This window comes from Corvus cornix, chromosome 1, assembly GCF_000738735.6.
Source record: "Corvus cornix cornix isolate S_Up_H32 chromosome 1, ASM73873v5, whole genome shotgun sequence".
In the NCBI taxonomy this organism is placed as follows: Eukaryota; Metazoa; Chordata; class Aves; order Passeriformes; family Corvidae; genus Corvus; species Corvus cornix.
In genome coordinates, this window is record NC_046332.1 from 47,033,676 (window position 1) to 47,052,445 (window position 18,770).

The 18,770-nt window shown below is 39.1% G+C and overlaps 1 protein-coding gene across 4 annotated transcripts in view; it reads left to right on the forward strand.

Annotated features, from left to right (window-relative positions):
• Positions 1–18,770, forward strand: part of WASF3 (WASP family member 3) — a 65,689-nt gene that overhangs the window by 12,329 nt on the left and 34,590 nt on the right. For 3 of the 4 annotated variants that reach the window (XM_039565585.1, XM_039565601.1, XM_039565579.1), the window contains one exon: positions 6,824–6,914. The gene's annotated coding sequence lies outside the window, so the exon portion shown is untranslated. Of the gene's footprint in view, positions 1–6,823; positions 6,915–7,603; positions 7,701–18,770 lie in introns of all 4 variants that reach the window. The other variant, XM_039565592.1, reaches the window with a different exon arrangement.

Genomic DNA, 18,770 nt, shown 5'->3' on the forward strand with positions numbered 1-18,770 from the left:
TCCTTTTGTGAACCCATATTGACTGTGCCTGTTAATTGCATTATTCTTTAAATGCATTTCAGTATTACCTGGTATAATCATTTCCTCCATAATTTTTCCAAGAACTGAGGCTACATGAACAGGTCTGTAGTTTTCTGGATCTTTCTTCATACCCTTCTTGTAAATTAGAATAAAACTAGCTCCTGATCAGCAGGGACCTCTTGACTCCAAAAACTTTTGGTAGATGATGGACAGGGGTGCTGCTGAAGCACCCCTGTCTCATGAAAGTGTCTCATTTTAGTGGTTTGTGTGTGTGTATATATGGTATTTTTGGCTAATGACTCCTTCAGAACTCTGGGATGAATCCCATCATGCCCCATGGAATTGTGACTAATCAGCTGATGCAGCTGATCCCTTAAAATTTCAGTGTCCACAAATGGAAAGTCGCTGTTCCCAGACTCACGGCCTTCCAACTCAGGGGACCGGGCAGCCCCAGGTCTATCAGTATTATGTATATCTATCAGTATTATGACTGAGGCAACCTTTTCAGCAGGTTGAGGGAGGTGATTATTTGCTTCTGCTTTGTTCTTGTGAGATTCCACCTGCAATGCTTTATCCAGCTCTGAGGCTCCCAGGCTAAGAAGGATGAGATGTTGGAGCAAGTCCAGAGGAAGGCCATGCAAATAATCAGAGGGCTGTAGCACATCTGTAAAGGAAGGCTCAGAGAGCTGGGGCTGTTCAGCCTGGGAAGAGAATGCTTTTTGTGTCAGGACAAGAGGTAATGGCTTTATACTGGAAGAGGGTAGATACGAAGGAATTCTTTACTCAGAGGGTGTTGAGCCACTGGAACAGTGGTATTGTGGATTCCCCATCCCTGGAAGTGTTCAAGGCCAGGTTGGATGAGGCTCTGAGCAACCTGGTCTAGTGGAAGGTGTCTCTGCCCATGGCAAGGGGCTTGGAACAAAATGGTCATTAAAATCACTTCCAACCTAAGCCATTCTGTAATTCTATGAAAAAAGCACTCTATACCACTGTTTTTAATTCACCCCTAGCAGTTAATCATCTCCCACAAGTCCAATGTTTTGTTTTTTTTTTTTAGACCTCTTGCTGTTTATGTACTTTAAAAAGCCATTTAAGGGATGATAAAGCAGTTCCCAATGGAAGCAAGCTTCATATCTCAGTTGTGGTTTTTTAACAAAGGATGTGGCCTCTTAGGAGGTTATAATAACAGGGAAGGTGAATTTTTTTCTATGTACCCAGCTCTATACCACAAAGTACCTTTCTGTCTGCTAGGGTGAAGGAGGTGCCTTCTATTCTCCAAACATTAAATGAGTGCTCTTATGTTTTTTCATTTCTCTTTCACCACCAAGCTATAGGGGAATTAGCCATGGAGTGATGTGAGTGGTTGCTTTCAGCTAGATCCAGATGTAAAAATATGTCTTGGCCCTGAATGGGGTGTGCTAGAGAGAGCAGCTGCTTGCTTGATCCAGGCTGTGACCATCTGCATAATTCTGATTCCACGGAATTGAAGTTGGCTGTCAGCTCCAGCAGTGCTGAGTTGTTTAGTAGGACCTTGGTGCTGCTTCCTTCCCTGTTGCACTTCTTTATAGATGTGGTATTTTTTCCCCTTTTTAAAAATCACATCAGTTCTGTTTAATTTCCCTTTTTTTCTGGACGTTCTGGAGCCTACTAGATTTCATTTATCAATCTTGAGCTGTCTCATTTTAGTGGTTTATGTGTGTGTGTATATATGGTATTTTTGGCTAATGCTTTTCAGTGGGGCTCTGTGGCCTGTGCTGATTCACTCCTCCCTTCCTCTGCCACTTCTCTCTAACGTTACGAAACTGTAGGGTACAAACTGCATGGCCCTCTGCTATTTCTGGAGAAGTGTGAGTAAAGAATTATCTTAAGTTTTGTCCAGCACAACGTGAAATCTGGTATTTGCTTTGAATGTTGGCTGTTAATTATCTGACAATATTTTTGTATTGATTTTGTCACCAAATTTAGGTATTTTAATTAAGCATATAACTTGAAAGTCCCATCACCTAGCCTTGGACTAATGCCCTTAATGAACCCACAGGTTTTCTGTCTGGAGTACTTACACAAAGCATCTGTCTAGATGTTCATGCTTTTTAGCAGTGTCTCCTAACAACAAGAAGTGAGGCTGAATGGTCCAGAAAGTAGATTTTAAGGGACCTTTTAATTTTAATAAACATTTTCTTAAATATTAGTAATTGAAAAACTGTGCTATGTAATGCTGGGCAGGTAACAACTGAAGTTAGAGATGCTGTCTGCTGAGGATGACTCATTTTTAGTGTTGTGTGAGAGTGGGGATGCACTTGAGTAAAGCCATCAGCATTCCTTTCGTGAAGCATTAGGGAGACATCTCTACAGGCTGGGAGTGGAGCTAGGAGGGAGCTCTCTGCTATTCTGTAAAGATGTGTACGCTGTACTTCTGGAGAGGAGTGCAGGGCTGTATTGGGAGAAGGAGCAGGCTGATAGTACAGAAGACTTGTACTGTGATATTAGGATTTAGGGATGGTGAATGCTGCCAGCAAACCTTTTCAAGTGTTTGAAAACATTTTGATATTGATATCCCATCTGAAATCTGTTCCTTCTCAGAGGTATTGGCCTTTTTTCTTTCCTGGTGGTGGAGGAACCCTTTCTTTTTGGATCAGAGAGCTACTTCCTGTCTCTTGTGGTTGGTACTAGTAATTTGTTGTATAATCTTTGTTTGGCTTCATTTGCACTAGAGTCAGTGCTGACTGTTAAGAAGAGAGTGTAGTCCTGGGCAAGCCTCTTCTTGTTGAGACACCAAACAGGTGATAGATGTAGGGATGGTCGTGCTTCTTACCAGCGCAGAATGTCTGACAAATCACTGCTGTTACTGGCTGGCCCATAGGCTCGATGGGCTGGCTTTTGTAGATTGCAAAATCTCTGATGATCAAGTGTTTAACCTCAGTTAAATTCCACAGGATGTTTAGGATTTTGCAAGCCTCCTGTTTAGATGGGTTTCCTCTGTCCAGTACTGAAGGACTGCTATACTCAGTCAAGTAGTGAATATTTGTACCATAATCCAGTGAGTGAGAAGGAATAAAAGAGACACCAGGTACTCCACACAGGTTCGGTATTTTTAATTTATCTGCCTATGCTCTGAAGAAAAACTTCAAGAGCTTGAACTTGTTCGTTCCTTGGAAGGAATTTGTGGCAAAGGACACACTGGGTGTTGTGACTAAGTCTGGCTGTCAGAGTGGTTCTCAAGGACATGCAGAGTGGGAAATTGTCCCTTGAGGACTTGTCAAAGGGCAGATTGCTCTCTGCACTCCAAGTACAGTGTTTATCCCAACTAATTCTGCATTTCTGGATGCCGTGGAGACTCAGAGCTAGACAACAGCAAGAGAATCTTTAATTAAAGACCACCTGGAAAACATGAACTGCTGTGTCTTTATGCTGCTCCTGTTCTGTGCCCAAATTTAAGACTGGGATATGGAACAAGTCTAGTTTAAAGATAAGAAACTTTTGAGTTGTCTCGATCAACCTCATGAAAGCTCCTTAGGATGTGCTACTGAGAGGCCCCTTAGTTTTAAGAAATTGATTGTATGGCTCTTTTACAGAAAAGCCCCCATCCCCCTGTAGAACTGCTTAAGATCGAGGGGGACCTAATTACTAATTCATGTGTGGTTCTACTCTTTGAAGATTTCAGAATCTGTCTGGATTTTCCAAATGTGTGTTGCAGAGTTACACTAGCTTCCAAGATTGAGTTTCATGCTTTTAAGATTGAATACATGCATGAATTTAACAAGGCAAACCAGTATTGAGGTTTTAAACCACTTCCTTTTTTGTGTGTATCCATTGGTAAAGCAGTTATTTGAATTCAAACTATAGTGGTAAGTTTTGGACCTCTATATATGAAAGCATGTTTTAAAAACCCTCCCCCCACCCTAGAAAGCAGACTTAAAAAAAAAAAATCCTTTTTTCACCATTTTCATGATGACCTGCCATTTGGATACTTTTAATCCTCAATCTGTGTAAAAGTTATGTCTTGCATTAAATCCTTTATGGTTGTTTTCATGTGGATTTCTGAAGTAATCCTCTGTGTGCCATATAGCTTGTTCTTCAAATTGCTTGCCTACAATACCCTCTTTTCTAGGAGTTCTGTTTAGAAAGCTTTAAAACATTGATTTTAAACAAGATTGAGTTGGATATAAATTTCTTGCCAGAAGTCATTGTTATACATTCTGCATGTCTAAATTCTTATCCTGTTGAAACTGTTTAGTACTTTCTGTAACTTAGTCAGTGAATGCGTCAAATGGGGCACTTGGCAGAGGAGTTGGTGATGTACTTGATAATGAGTAAGAATCTTTTATCCTTTTATAATGGCTTTTGTTGTGGGGTTTTTTTCCCCCCCATCTTGGGGATTTAATGGGAAAGAAGGAAAGAATCCATTCAAAAGGGAACGTGTCGGTTTTCACAGTTGTGGCAGTAGATAGGTTTTGCTGGACTGTTAGTGGTGTGCCAAAATATATTTTCCTTTCTGTATCTTGTGATGTGTTTTCATTATAGCTGTGTATCTTAAATGTGGAACACAGAGAGTCCAGCACTTTTTTCTCTGGCTTATCCTGGGTCTTTTTCAATGTTCTACTTAAAAAAAAAAAAATCTGATTACAGAAAAGAGATCTAAAACTGCTTGACATTGACTACATCTTGATTTATACTGAAATATATGTCAAGTTGATTTGTTTTGATTTCACTGTGAAAGCTGAGAATTGTCCTCACTGTGTGGTAATTCTCAGTTTTCTTTCCATCCCTGTATAGGTCATATATCGTTGATGTGAGTGAGGAGTTCTTTCATCACAGGATGGATTCAAGGATCCTGTTTATGTAGTGCAATGCTACAGACAATGTGTAGATGTAAATGATGGAAGTGGTAAAGTGTGCGGACAAAAATGTGTAGCTAACGTGGGGAACTGAGAACTTCATAAGGTGCCTTTGCTGCTGAGGATAATGTAATGTGTCAATACATTCTCAACCACCCTGATAGTACTAGAGAGTTTAAGATCTAGATGAAGTTCCAGTCACCTTGTACTACAAGTGCTCTATGGTGTCGTTTCTGTAGTGTTTTTAATGTAGTGCTATTTGCTCTAAAGCAGATTTACTGTTTTCTGAACCACAAGCATACTTAATTCACTGCTGGTTGAAGTCACTTGCAGAATCACAGAATAGCCTGGCTTGGAAGGAATCTTGAAGAACATCTAGTTCCAATGCCATTGCCATGGGCAGAACACCTTCCACTAGACCAGGCTGCTCAAAGCCCCATCCAACCTGGCCTCGAAGACTTCCAGAACTTCTCTGGGCAACCTGTTCCAGTGTCTCACCACTCTCACAGTGAAGAATTTCTTTCCAATATATAACCTAAACTTACCCTCTTTCAGTTTAAAGCCAGTTGCCCTTGTCTTTTCATTACATGGCCTTGTAAAAAATCCATCTCCACCTCTCTTGGTGGTCTCCTCTTGGTTCTGGAAGTTGCTGTAAGGTCTCCCTGGAGTCTTCTCCAGGCTCCTGTTTTCATAGGACAAGGTGCTCTAGCCCCTCTGATAATCATTGGGGCCCTCCTGGAATCTCTTCAGCAGGTCCATGTCCATCTTATGTTAACTCAAGCTAATAGGATCCTGTCTGACATAATTTAGTTGGGATTGTGAAGCTGTGTTTGGAAGGGACTTCCCCCGTGTAGTACACCTATCCTGGAAATGAGAACATGAATTAGTGATATGTATGTGAGCCTTTGTAATGTCTCTTCAAAACAGTTTTTTCTCTAAGCGCATAAACACTTAAGTGAGTACCAAGACCTTGGCAAACTGGTAGATTTTGCTAGCAAGTTAACTAGAGGGCAATATTTTATTTGGAATAGGTAGTTACTGCACCAGTGCTTACTGGAATCCAGGTTTGGGCACATTAAAGTTCTAATATTCTGAGGGAGGATGAAGGAAAGTGAGCAAGGCAGGGGGTGTTAGTGAGCAAGCAGGATACTGCTGTCTTGCCTTTGAGAAATCATATGGTGACTTTAACAGTGTCTTGCTCTTCTAGATGCTTTGTCTTTCTTATAAATCCTGGTTTATAATTGTGTCCTTAAGATCAAGAAGTTTTTTTTCCTCTTGGAAATTTTAATAGCCTAAAATTTTTAGGCAAAACAATGCATAATAGCACCCTTTAAAAATCTGGTAGTAGTATTAACCTCCTATAAGCAAGTGATCTATTTTAGAGATCATTTTTATACAGTTCTTGCAGAAAGGACATTTATATCTTAACTGCAAAAACACTAAATTTTTATAAATTAAGGTTATGACTAAATGTTAATCTAAAAGTCAGAATGTTCTCTTGATGCTAGGAACTGTAATATTTTCATGGAAACATCTCAATACTTAATTTTTGCAAGAGATTCTCTTTTTTTGAGTCTGTTTTTGTGGGTTTGTGTTTAGTAATATTTAATTTGCTGTGAAGAATCTCAGAGGGACTTAAACCTGCTGTTTTATTGTGTTTTATAGTAGGCCATTATATGATTTTTCCATCCTCACAGTTTTAAAGTGGGTAAGTGTTACTTTCTCTGCAGATATTTCTATTTAAAAATTGATTATAAAATAACATAAGCTATTTTGTTACCTTGAAAAAGATTAAGTTGTAACATGAAATATTTAGCACAAAACAATTACAACTGCCTGCATTCTACTCATGTATATTTTACTAAGTTTTTTTTCCCAGCTGATCACTGAACCAAAACCTATTTTTAATGCATAATGTTAATTATTCTGTTACTGAAAGACTAAGCTAAATTTGTCTTTGTTTGCAGAAAAAGCCACCTGAGTGTGCTGGGAAGTTGGAGAGCAGCTGTCTCCTGAATCGTGTAAACCGTACGGATATTCTGTACTCCTTTGTAAATGGTAGGTTGTTCAGGAGAGCTCTTCTGGAACATTCCTTGTCACTTACTTTGCATTTGTGTGAATCTACTACAAATAGCTTTGAAGACTGTGATAAGTCCCTTGAACTGAAGACCAGTGATGAATTTTGGAAACTTGTCCAGAAGGTTATAAGTTAGCCTTGTGAAGGAGGTTTATGGTGTGCTGTATTAGGCCCTGAAACAAATGTCAAAAGCACTGCTAACCCAGGAGACTGGTAGCATTTAAATACTAATCTTATTGTGTAGAAAACCAAAATAAATTTACTTTATTCGTGGTTGTTCATGAGATATTGGATTTATAAATTTGCATCTGTTAATTACTTTTACCCTGTATAATCTGTACTTTGTTCATGTATTGTCTAAGAGATTTAAACTAAATCTGCTGAGGTTGAATGTTCGTTTGCCTCAAAGTGCAACGGATAATAAAAGATTTATATTTATTGATATTAAACTAGCTGTGTGGGGAAATATTCCACTGCCCCCAATCTCTCTCAGCTGCCACACTCAGCACCAGGGGCCTTTTAGATGAGGACTGTTGTGTTGCTGGAAGAGTAGCACTTCCCCGTGGGACACACCTGGGGGGGGGGTGCTAATGAAGGTCTACTGCCAAAGTGCAGACAATTTTGTTTCAATAAGTAAAAGTGATAAGTGTGTGTATATGTATATTTCCAGGGAGCTGCAGCTTGTTGGCTTCTGCAGTGGGAAAGAGAAAGCTTTTGAGCAGGGGAAGAAGCTGAAAAGCAGATTTGTTGTTCTTCCTTCTGAGAGGGTGAGGTTAAAAGTAGTATTAGGTACTTGCAGGTGAGACTGTTTTCTTCCTGTATTGCACACCACAGTGCTGCCTTTGGCAGAAATCACTGCCAGCCTTGCTTCAAGGTCTCTGAAAACCAGTAAAGTATGCAGCAGTGCTTCAGGAGACTGTTGTTAAGGGTACTGTTCTCCTGTGTCCTAGAGCTGACTCTGTCTATAACCCTGGCTATGATCCTTTGCCACACTTTTCTCCTCAGCTGAAATTTGCTTATGCTTATTTCAATTTTGAGTTCTGAGTATATACTTGATGATACTCAAGATGCTTATCAGCATACATGTTCTGAAAAAGATTGCACTTTAAGTTAGGAGAAAGAATTATTCTGGAAAATGTGTGCATTCACAATGTCAAATAGAAAACCATTTTGAGGAGTGAAGGAATCAGGAGGAAATATGGAGCACAGAGGAATGGGACAGATATGGCAACAGCCTTTGAAGGAGAAGGGTGAAAGAAAACCCACTCTTTCCCCCTTTACCCTTCTTGCATTACCCATTAAATGGAAAGGTAACCTGATAGTTATGTACTGAAATCGTTTGGAAAAAAGATCTCTTGCTCTAGACGTCAAAAGTGGAGGAACTGTGTCAGGGAATGTAAGTAGTCTGCAAAAAAACCCCAAGGGTAAACCAAATGGGCATATCCAAGATTGAAAATATGCTTCACTACTAGATTAGTAGTTTAGCATATTGCTTATTATTTAATGAAGCAGTGAATGTTACAGCCCTGTTATATTTGAGTTGCATTTCATGATGCATGGAATCATCATTGCTTTTATTTGTGAGAAGCTATAGGAATTAGTTATTACTAATTATAGTAGTAATTAGTAACTAAGAATAAGAACCTTGGGTTTGGAATATTTTACCTAGGTTATATTTATTCATAAAACTTTAAAAGTTATTTTGAGATATTTGCTGTTTGTTCTCAGTGTAGTTTTATCAAATATTTTGTTTCTTTGTGCAGTTTAAGCCAAACTTTCATGTAGAGTTTAATTAAAGTGTTTAGTGTTTAACTAGTCTGGAGTTAAATGTAACTGAAGAGTGTATAAAGACAGTGCTGAACATACTTGAAAATAATCAGCCTTTAAATTAAAGGAAAACCCCAACAATCTAATTCTAGTAAACAAGTTCTAATTTTTGGTTGAACATTGATCATTCATGTATCACAAACGTTCTAACTGAACATACAATTTGGAAACTACCTGATCAATAAAATGAGAAACTTGTACTTAAAATAATGGTTGATTTCTATAGAAATGTAATATATTTTCTTTTAAGATTTCTATTCAAAGAATTTCACTTAAAAGTCATAATAAAAAATTTAAACAGCTTAATTCACCTGTTCTGCATTTGTAGTGAGGCATTTGAAATTAAGTCACTCAGTTTGTCACTTGGATTATAGTTGTGCCTTGTCTTGCTTCTCTGGATTTCCTACTGTGTTTTGCTAATACAAATGCCCCCAAAAGTTGTCAGGTTGATAAAAATACTACATTAAATGTTTGTAAACGTTGCTGATTGCTTAGAATACCATCCTGTGTGAGTAGCATGCACTAGCTTTCCTGAACTTCTGTTATAAACCTACAACACTACAGTACAAAAGTGTCTTCCATAGAAAGTTAGCATGTAGTGGGGAATTAAATACCAGATTCAGGGCTTGAAAACAGCCTCTGATGCTTACTAGCCCCAGCTGTCAGTTCAGTAGACTACCAGAAGAATTCTTTTGTCATCACATACAAGCAGTTCTAAGAAATACACCTCTACACTTAGTTTTTCAGATAAAATATTGCATATTCAGTTACACATTTTGAAAAAAGGTGTTAAAAGTGTGTTTGTGATTGCTGTGTGCTGTGAATACTCTTGCAGTCTTTGGAAATACTTTTACTGGGAAAGCAACTTGGATACTTTTAGTCAGGGTTAAATCAAATCTATATGCTAAGACTTTTGCCTGTGCTATCTGGCTCTTCAGTTGTGTGACCTGTATCCTTTAATCTTCATGGCTGCTAAATTATAGATTTATTTAGTAACTTAAATTTTTGATTTAAAATAAACCATTAAGAATAGTTCCCTGAAGGAAGGAAGACTCTAAGAATGTGGCAGAGTGAATATGAAAAGTAGGTTGGGCAGAAGAGAAATAGTCTCTGGAGAATGGTGGAAGGTTTTTGGACTACTTGACCAGCCAGAAGCTGCAGATCACTAATTGCATAGCAGTGGATGGGGGGAGTAGTAAGACAAATGTTTTCCCAGTGGTCTCCTGGGGATGGAAAAAGACCTATGAGAAAGGCAAAAGTATTACAGAATTCTTGCATTTCAAACAGTAAAGCCAAAATGAGGTGGAACTGGTTTTGGGAGAGACTAACTTAAAACAGGATAGAGAAGTGATCACAAATTTCAATCTTGAGGTACATGCATTTTCTAGGAGCTTTTCTTGTTTTCTGTCTGTTTTTGATGTCAGGAGAGGCTGACTATTTGGGCTTAACTCTTGCCTGTCTGGGGTTAAACTCTTCAGTATGCACTTATCTACATTTGGACTTGACTGCATGGTGTTGAATTCAATTGCAGCCTGGCAAAATGGGTTTGATGTAAACAAATTTCTTCTCTTTGTGTATTAAAACTGGTGTCTGCACTGTGAGAGCCTTAGCATGTTCATCACATATAGATATATTCTTTGTTATCACTGTCTGAGACTGGGAAATTTTCATTTCTGCAAATAAATGCAGTCATTGGCCTCTTCTCTGAACTCTTCTGTGATTGGCATCATAATAACTTCCCTCTGAATTATGCAGCTAGTGCACAGGGCTCTGCTTGAAGATGAGGTTTAAATCTTGGTTGTCTGTGCAGTGATTAAATAAATCAGTTTCTAAATTTAACTGATGTAGTTAAATTACTTTTTGAACTGTGTGTAGATTAGTCTCTAATGGCTTGATTTTTTTTTCCATATGTGCTTGTAGTCTATGTAGATTACATTGATTATTTTAAAGTGTAGTTAAGAGCAATGTAAGTATTGATAGGTTTGTTACATAATTTGGTGGGGTGTATGGAAGATCCATCTAATCACAGATAACTTTAAATTACAGTCTTTGAGAGTTGGAGTCAATGTGTTTGTGCCTACAGTTACCCTGTCAGTCCATAAAAAACCTGGTCTCCAGTCACAACAGGTTTTGCTTGGTTTGATGTGATTCTCAACCTCAGGAGGAATGCCAACAACCATAGCATTGCCCACTGGAGCCCCATCACAGAGATGGCAGTGGCAGTCCCTTTTCTGTTTAGCAGCCAGCTGGCCACAGCTGTAGTTAAGAAATCTATTCCTCTTGGATTGTGGGATCTCATCAGCTCAATGGGTTTTAAACTAATAATTGTATTTCACAGGAGAAGATTTTATCACTGGTGTAACAGCAGCAGCACTGCTGTGAGGGAGGCAAGCTTAGATTAGGTTCACTTCAGAATTCTGCATCTTTCTTCATTTCTGTTGTATGTTTTAAAGAAAAACAAAAGCATCCTGAACATTAACATTCCAGGATTTAACTCTGGTCCCCCCCCTGCCCGCCCCATTTTCACTTCTACATGTTTTAGGTCCAAAATCTACTTACCAGTGTTAAGAATGGACATCTAGAAGTCTTTTTGTTCAAAGCAAGTTAATGATAGGTAATACTGAAAGTGTTTTGGTCCAGTATGCAAAATGTTTTGAAGCAAACTCATGGCAAAGTTCAGTACTAACCCTTGTGGAACTGGAGGGGGGGAAATAATCAGCTGGGGTTTTCTTTCTTGAGGAATAGGTGCCCTAATTGATTTGAAGCTGCTTTCTTTAAGTTTACGAGAGACTGCAGTGATCATCAGGATCTAGATGGCTGCCCTTTCTTTTTTAAATTCAGGAATAAAATTAAAATCTGCTTCATCAAGACTCATTGTGGTCTTATACTTTTGCTTGTAAATAAAACATTAACTTTTAAAGCTTCCTCATTTTTTATGTGCAGTGTGTGTATTTCACAGAACGGATAAGGTTGGAAAGGACCACAGAGGGGCATCTGGTCCAACCTCCCTGCTCAAGCAGGGCCATCCTGGAGCACATGGCACAGGATTGTGTGTAGATAGTGCTTGAATGTCTCCAGTGGGGGAGACTCCACAACCTCTCTGGGCAGTCTGTTCCAGTGCGTGGTCACTGCACAGTGAAGAAGTTCTTCCTCATATTCAGCTGGAACTTCCTGTGCATCGGTTTCTGCCCATTGCCTCTTGTCCCATTGCTTGGCACTGCTGAGAAGAGCCTTCAAGATAAAACAGACTGCCCTTAAATTATCTGGTTGCAGCTACAAAGTAGCCTAAGCTATGCATTAAAACAATTTAAAATAGGCATTAATGGATCCTTATACTTAAAAAATAGAGCACTGGGTCTTTGCAGATAGCTGTCTGGTGTAGCCTGTCAGCATTCTTTTAGTTACAGGACTCTTTCTTCTGAGAGAAACAGTCTTTAAAATCTGTCTCTGAATAGTAAACAGTTTTAATAATAAAAAAAGAGAAATGTTTTGTACCAAATAGGGCTTGTTGGCAGACACTGGATTGTAAAACTGCAGGGGTGAAAGCGTAGTCGGAAGGATTAGTTTATATCTCTCTTAGTTACCAATGCCTCAGCTCTTGTTGGACCAGCTGCCAGCTTCCAAAGTAATAGTGAGATGTGACATTGCAGAAGTGAGGTGTGGAGAGCAGAGACCAAGTTAGTAGAGGAAAGCAGCTGTAGGGCATGTGAAGGACACAAGTCTTGGTTGCTGTGTTGGCAACTGGAGTGGAGAGTATGCACGAAGCAATGGTAGTGAAGGAGGAGATAAAGCACTGTCAGTAGGGCTGCTATAAAGGAGGAGAAGGTTGGACTGTGGCTCTAAAATGTGGGCAGGGCATCTTCTCACCAGTATAAAACTGAGTGGTGTCAGGTGTTTGGCTGAATGCTGATAGATGCAGTTGGGAAATATGAATGTGATCAGTTCAACATGCAATCTACTTGTATACATTTTATGGCTGGTGATTAATGGTAAACAGGTAAAGAAATGTTCTGTTCTCTATGAATTACAAGATCAATTTGGATTAAATTTGGATTTTAGATCGAAACATAGAGAGAATGGTTCCTTAATTTTTTTTAATGGTTTATCCTTGATTCTATCTTAGTCTCTTGGAAAAGAAAAAAGGGACCTTCACAATTTACCAGGAGCTAAGGGCAGCTACTTTTCTTGAGATGTGATGGTACCTTTCATCAGATAAGTGACTTCTTGTTCCTGAGAAGAGGATACGATACCAATTTTTGTCTTGAGCTGCTATCCATGCTCCTGTTTCAGAGTACTGTATACTTACTACAAAAAGTACATATTTAATATTTCATTCTTTGAAAGGAAATTTGGTCTTAAATATTTATGAGTATATGCTGCTTGTTTCTTTTTGTAAACAAACCACAGAAATCGATGTATACCAGGTTAGCATTCACTAAAAGCATGGTTTTCAGAAAGAGATGGAAGGGATACAGACATAAACTACTTATGTGGCTAAAAAGATAAGCAGAATTTGTAATGCACACATGGGATGTCTGTTTTCTTCTGTTCAGTAAAGTCTTTGTTGACCTACTCAGAGTTTGCTGGGATGCCTACATGATTTTGGGAAATATAGCAGCAGAAAGTGGCTGAAAATTGCAAGAGCTCTGAGCTCTTTATTGTCATTGATTTCTGTTCCTACCAATAAGATGGACTGGGACTAGAGAGAATGACTTATGAGGAGCATCTGAAGACACTGTGTGTAAGCTTGGGGAAGAGGGTACCTTATTGCTGTCTACAAATTCCATGTGAGGCGGGTGGAAAGGGAGATGCTGCTCCAGCCTGTGTCCAGGTGTCCAGTGACAAGACACAAGGGAATGACGTAAAGCTGCATCAGGGAAGTTTAGATTGGATGTTAGGGAGAAGTTGTTCACTGAGAGTGGTGGTCAAGCACAGGAGCAGGCTCCGCAGGGAAGTGGTCATGACCCCAAACCTGTCAGAGTTCAAGAAGCATTTGGGCAACATTCTCAAGTACCCGGATTAACTTTTGGGTTGCCCTGTATGGTCAGGAGCTGGACTGGACTATCCTCATGGGTCCCTTCCAACTCAGCGTATTCTATGACTCGACTAAAATTCTTTTAATATTACAATGTTGGTGCCATTTCTTGGAGGAAGCAGTTGCTGGTCTTTCAGGTCTTGTTACCTCGTCACTTGTGCTTAGCTTGCTGTTCACCTACACAACTGAACACTGTAACTGGGTATGAAATGGGAGTTTGGCTTGAATTGCTTTGTTTGTTGGGTATTTTTTCTTTTGTCCTGAAGCAGATTGAATGCTCTCACTATCACTTCCATGCTCTCAGATACAGGGGTAGTAATGCCGTAAACTGCTTTGACTTCTTTCCCCTGGATTAGATTTTTGCTGACTTCCAATCTGATTCCAGCATGAGAAGCAGCTCAGCCAGGAGCAGCAGCTATAATAGCACAAATGTTGAAACAGGAATAGGAGAAAGAATCCATCTAATTAAAACAAGGAGTGGTTGGCTTACAGCTGTCTTTAAAAAGCACAACCTTAAGTGGAGCAGATCTTAAGGCAATGACTGGGTTTTGCTTCTGAGAAGGAAACATAACTCATTTTTGTGGTTGAAACATTTGTTGCTACGTACTGATGTGATCTAGGTCCAATTTCTGATTTTTCTACAGGCCTTGATGATGGTGACCAGCACACAAGTGGCTTTTTGCTTCTCAGTGGTATAACTGAGGTGCTGCTTCTTGCCTTTCTCACATTTGGAGAGTAAATTTAATGTCAGGGTGTACAGATATTGTAGGAATGCAGGTGTTTGGTAACCTTACTGTAACAGGCTTTGTGATGCTCCTTGGCAGTTACAGCCTTGCTAGGTTTAGGCAGTCTGTTCCTCTTTCAGTGGTTTTAGTTGGCTGTATTGCCAGGATTTTGCTGTGTGTTTGACTGCCAGTTAGTAAGGAAGATGAGGTCCTTCCCCAAGGATTGGGTGGCTGAGTGCATTATAGGGAGTGAGAGGATCAAGGAAGCTCTGACTCCTGTACATAGTTTTTTTTATTCCCTCCTTTTCTAAGGAGCCTTCGTCTGTAAGTATTGGAGGAAAGCATAATTAAAAAATACTGTCACATATTTTCAGCATTAAGATGATTTTTTTTTTCTTTTTAACCTGTATTTGCCTCTCTTCTGCCGTCTTGTCCTGACAAAATTAAAACAAAATAAAACTGCTCTTTTTCAGCCTTTATATAGCAAATCAAAGCATGCTGAAACAACATTGTAGGATGTATTATGCTGCAGGTTTAGTTTGGATCCAGGATTATATTTATGATGCAAATACCCCAGATGTGAAGTATATGAACTCTTTCACGAGTCTAAAACCAAAAGGTTGTCTGTAGGAGCAGATGTGATGGTGTCAGCATCTAACAGGCCGTAGACTGAGAGCACTAATGTGGAACAAATGTTCCTGTTTCCCTACCAAAAAAAGTGTATGGAAATAGACTCAGGATCATCACCAGCAGCTATTCTGCTCTGAAGGTGCTTATGCTCCTATTGTACCACACAGCTTGCTAATGCAGTCTCTGAAGTCTTTGAATATCCCCAGAGGCTCACAGGTGAAAAACCTGATGGATCATGCTATTCTTTATTATGGAGTTGATGTATTTTGATGGTTTGTGCTTTTATTATACTATGTAAGACTATTTTCATCCCAGCTCACACTTAACATTCACCCACACTTGACATTGACTAAAAGAGGAGAATTACAGACATAGGTGTAAATCAGTGTGATGCTTTCAAATACTCATTGTTAGGTTCTGAAATTTCATAGACCCTTAAAAAAGCTAAGACATATATGTCTTGAAAAAAGACAAAAGGTTCCACAAGGGGTATTTTAATGCACTGATTTGAAATACAGGAATAAAGCAGATTAAAAACATTTAGTGTTATCACTGATAGCCTCTGCATCCCCAGTAATCTTAGCTGTGATTCAATGATTTTTAGCTAGGAGAAAAAGTTGCTTAAGCCTCTTTTTAGCGATTATTTGTATGTGGTAAGAACGCCTTTTTTTCCTTGAAGCTGGTTTCTGGAGCACTTCTATCCTGCCAGCTCCATGGAGATGTGTTGATACAATGCCAGATTTCATGGAACACAACTTTCTTTCCAGCCTTCAAGTGTTGAAAGGGGATTTTTACAGAAGAGCAACTGCTGAATTCTGTCTGAGACTCACTATGGTTTTATAGTAGCTTATTTGTCTCACAATGGGAGTTACTGTATGTGTAACGAGGAAATCTCTTCAATGCTGAAAATGAGGTTTTGTACGCCAATGTTACTGTATCAAAGCATGTTACTTGTAGTACTGCCTGACACTGACTTTAGCTTTAACACCCCCCCCCCCAAAAAAACCCCTCCAATTAAAAAAACCCACAAAACCCCTACCCAGAATGCTAGTATAAGCTCAAAACAGCAGCAAAAAGAAAAATCTGAGGCCAGCATCATATGTTGAATTACTAAGAAGGTAATGGTGGGCAGAACCTTGACATCTGAATTTGTGATCCTAGCTAGAGAGAGGATCTGTCACAAAAGAGCCAGAAACACCAAGAGAGAAGGTAGTGTTTTTTATCTGGGGAGATGTAGCTGCTTACGATCTTAGTGTGCCTCACATATCAGTAACAAATATATCAAGTATGTTTAGATTTATGTTTCTTACTGCAGTTTCATTTCTCTTAGTATTCTGTTTCTGGTGAGAGGAACAAATGGATATCTGCCCATGTAGGTTAGTTTTGAAAAAATGTGTTCAGTATTGATAAGGGCAGGAAAAGAAGTATGATCCATCTTGATTTCTGCTGGACCCTATGTTACTTGCTTGTGATTCAGTTGTTGGAGTGCGGGGAGCTCCTATACTTCTGATAACTGGATGTTCTGCTGTGCCATCTGTAACTATTACTATTTCATTTTATGAACTGAAAAATTACACATTGCGTATTTCTCATGCGTTAAACAGGAACGGCTTCTGTGATTAACTTGAAGATGTTGACTGTGTGGAAAAACAGTGAGGAAGATTACCTAGAAGAGGGAAATGGCATCCTTAGTGCTCAGGTTACTGTGCACAGGCAGATAACGTGTAGGAAAGACATGAAATGCATCTCCACCCTGGGAAAGTCTCTGACCAGAGCTCAGCCTTCCTTAGGCACCAGAGTGAAATAACCACTACACAAAAAGCTGTATTAGCAGGGGGCCTTGATAAGGCTGCTTGCGCTTTGTGGTGATTTTATTTTTGGGTGGTGGGTTGGTTTTTTTGTGTTGTTTTTCTTTGGGTTTTTTTAATTGTTATGACTGTCTTTGAGTGTTGCTTTGTGTCACTCATAGTGTCTTTCTTGATATATGCACTAGTCCTTGATCACATGGCACTTTGGGATAATGCTGTAGTACGGTAGCTACCAGAAGATGGACTTCATGGGAACAGATGGCACACTTGGCTTAGGATAAAAATAGTTGGGAATTTTTGTCAATTCACTTAGAGTCAGCTGTTGGATCCAGACACAAAATATTTAGTTCACTTTTTCCATGAAAGCACCCAAAATAAATCTGTTTTTCCCCCACATAGACTAGTTGCCTTTTCCAGGTTTCTGATACATAGGGAAAGTCAAGTGTTGGTAGGAGTGTCAAAATCAGGAAGATTTGTGGTGTGGGTGTAAAGCTTCACCTTGAGGAACTCCAGGGATGTTGCTTTATTTTGTAATAATTAAAATCTTCATGGGCTGTCCATGTGTTTCCTGACACATACCAGGAAATTTCTGCTGCTGTTGTCTGGCTGTTCAGATGGTTATCAAAGTTGCTTTGACTGCAAGGTGTTTTAAGTATTGTGATGCATAGTGTGGTAGCCTGAAAAAGCATCATTGCAGTTGTTTCCCAGTGGTAAAGTGTCTCCTGCCTGGTGAGAACTGGGAGTGGGGCAGGTTTGTTAGGAATAGAGGTGGAGAATGTATCATGACAATTCAACATTAATCTTAAGTGCTTTTTCTTTTGCTGTTTGACCTACATCATTGGTCTTTTCCATCATCTCTGTGTGTCATATGAATAATAAATGTGTATGAATTACGTGTATATATAGAGCATGAATGTACACATGAATGAACTGTATTTGTGTGTATATGCATAAATGATATCCAGAGGATTTCTTGTATGGAAAAGAACTGTAAGAAATCTTGACACTTCCCTGTGACATTTTAAAATTTGGATTAACTGAATTATGTGAAAATGTAACACTTCCATGTGACATTTTAGATCAACTGCTGGGGATAAGAGAGTTTAAGAACAGTTGGGTTTTTTTTCTGAAAAGTCCTGTTTTAAAAGATTTTTCATGGTGAATATTAGATATGGGAAATGGGGAGCACTGTGTATTGCCATAAAATGGCTATTATTTGATATAAAATGGAATGCTTGATCCCTTTTTTACTTTCCCTTCCAATTTAAGGTTAATTGGAGTTCTGAGAAACAAATTACTGAATTTGCTTCTGGTTTAGCTTGAGGTCATTGGAGGATCTGAATGGCAAGTTGTCCCTGCAGGAGGGCTCCTGAGGCCTCACCAGGTGGCCTTTATCACATGGACTGTGACCCAGACAGTTATTTTGAGCACTTTAAATCCAGTAAGGCTCTGTTAAATGGGATCAATGTAAGTCAGCAAGCCTACCTGCAGCTTAGGTTTTCTTTATATAATCAAGGCATTTGCTTCTGATAACCCTTGCTGTTTGTGAAGGAGGAAGGCTGGGACAAACGTACTTCAAATGGTCTGCAGGCGTTATTTATACATTATTGTTGTCTAGAACACTAAGAAAAGGCTTGTTTATAGTTGCAGATTTTCAATATTCTATTATGAGTTGTTCCAGCACCAAATTGTCTGAAGTAGTGTAAAGAAATTACATGATAATGATTCTTGTCACAGAATTTTTCCTTTTCTGTAGTGTGGATAAAATGTGACTGTCTGTAACGTTAAACTCTTGAAAGAACGTGCATCAGA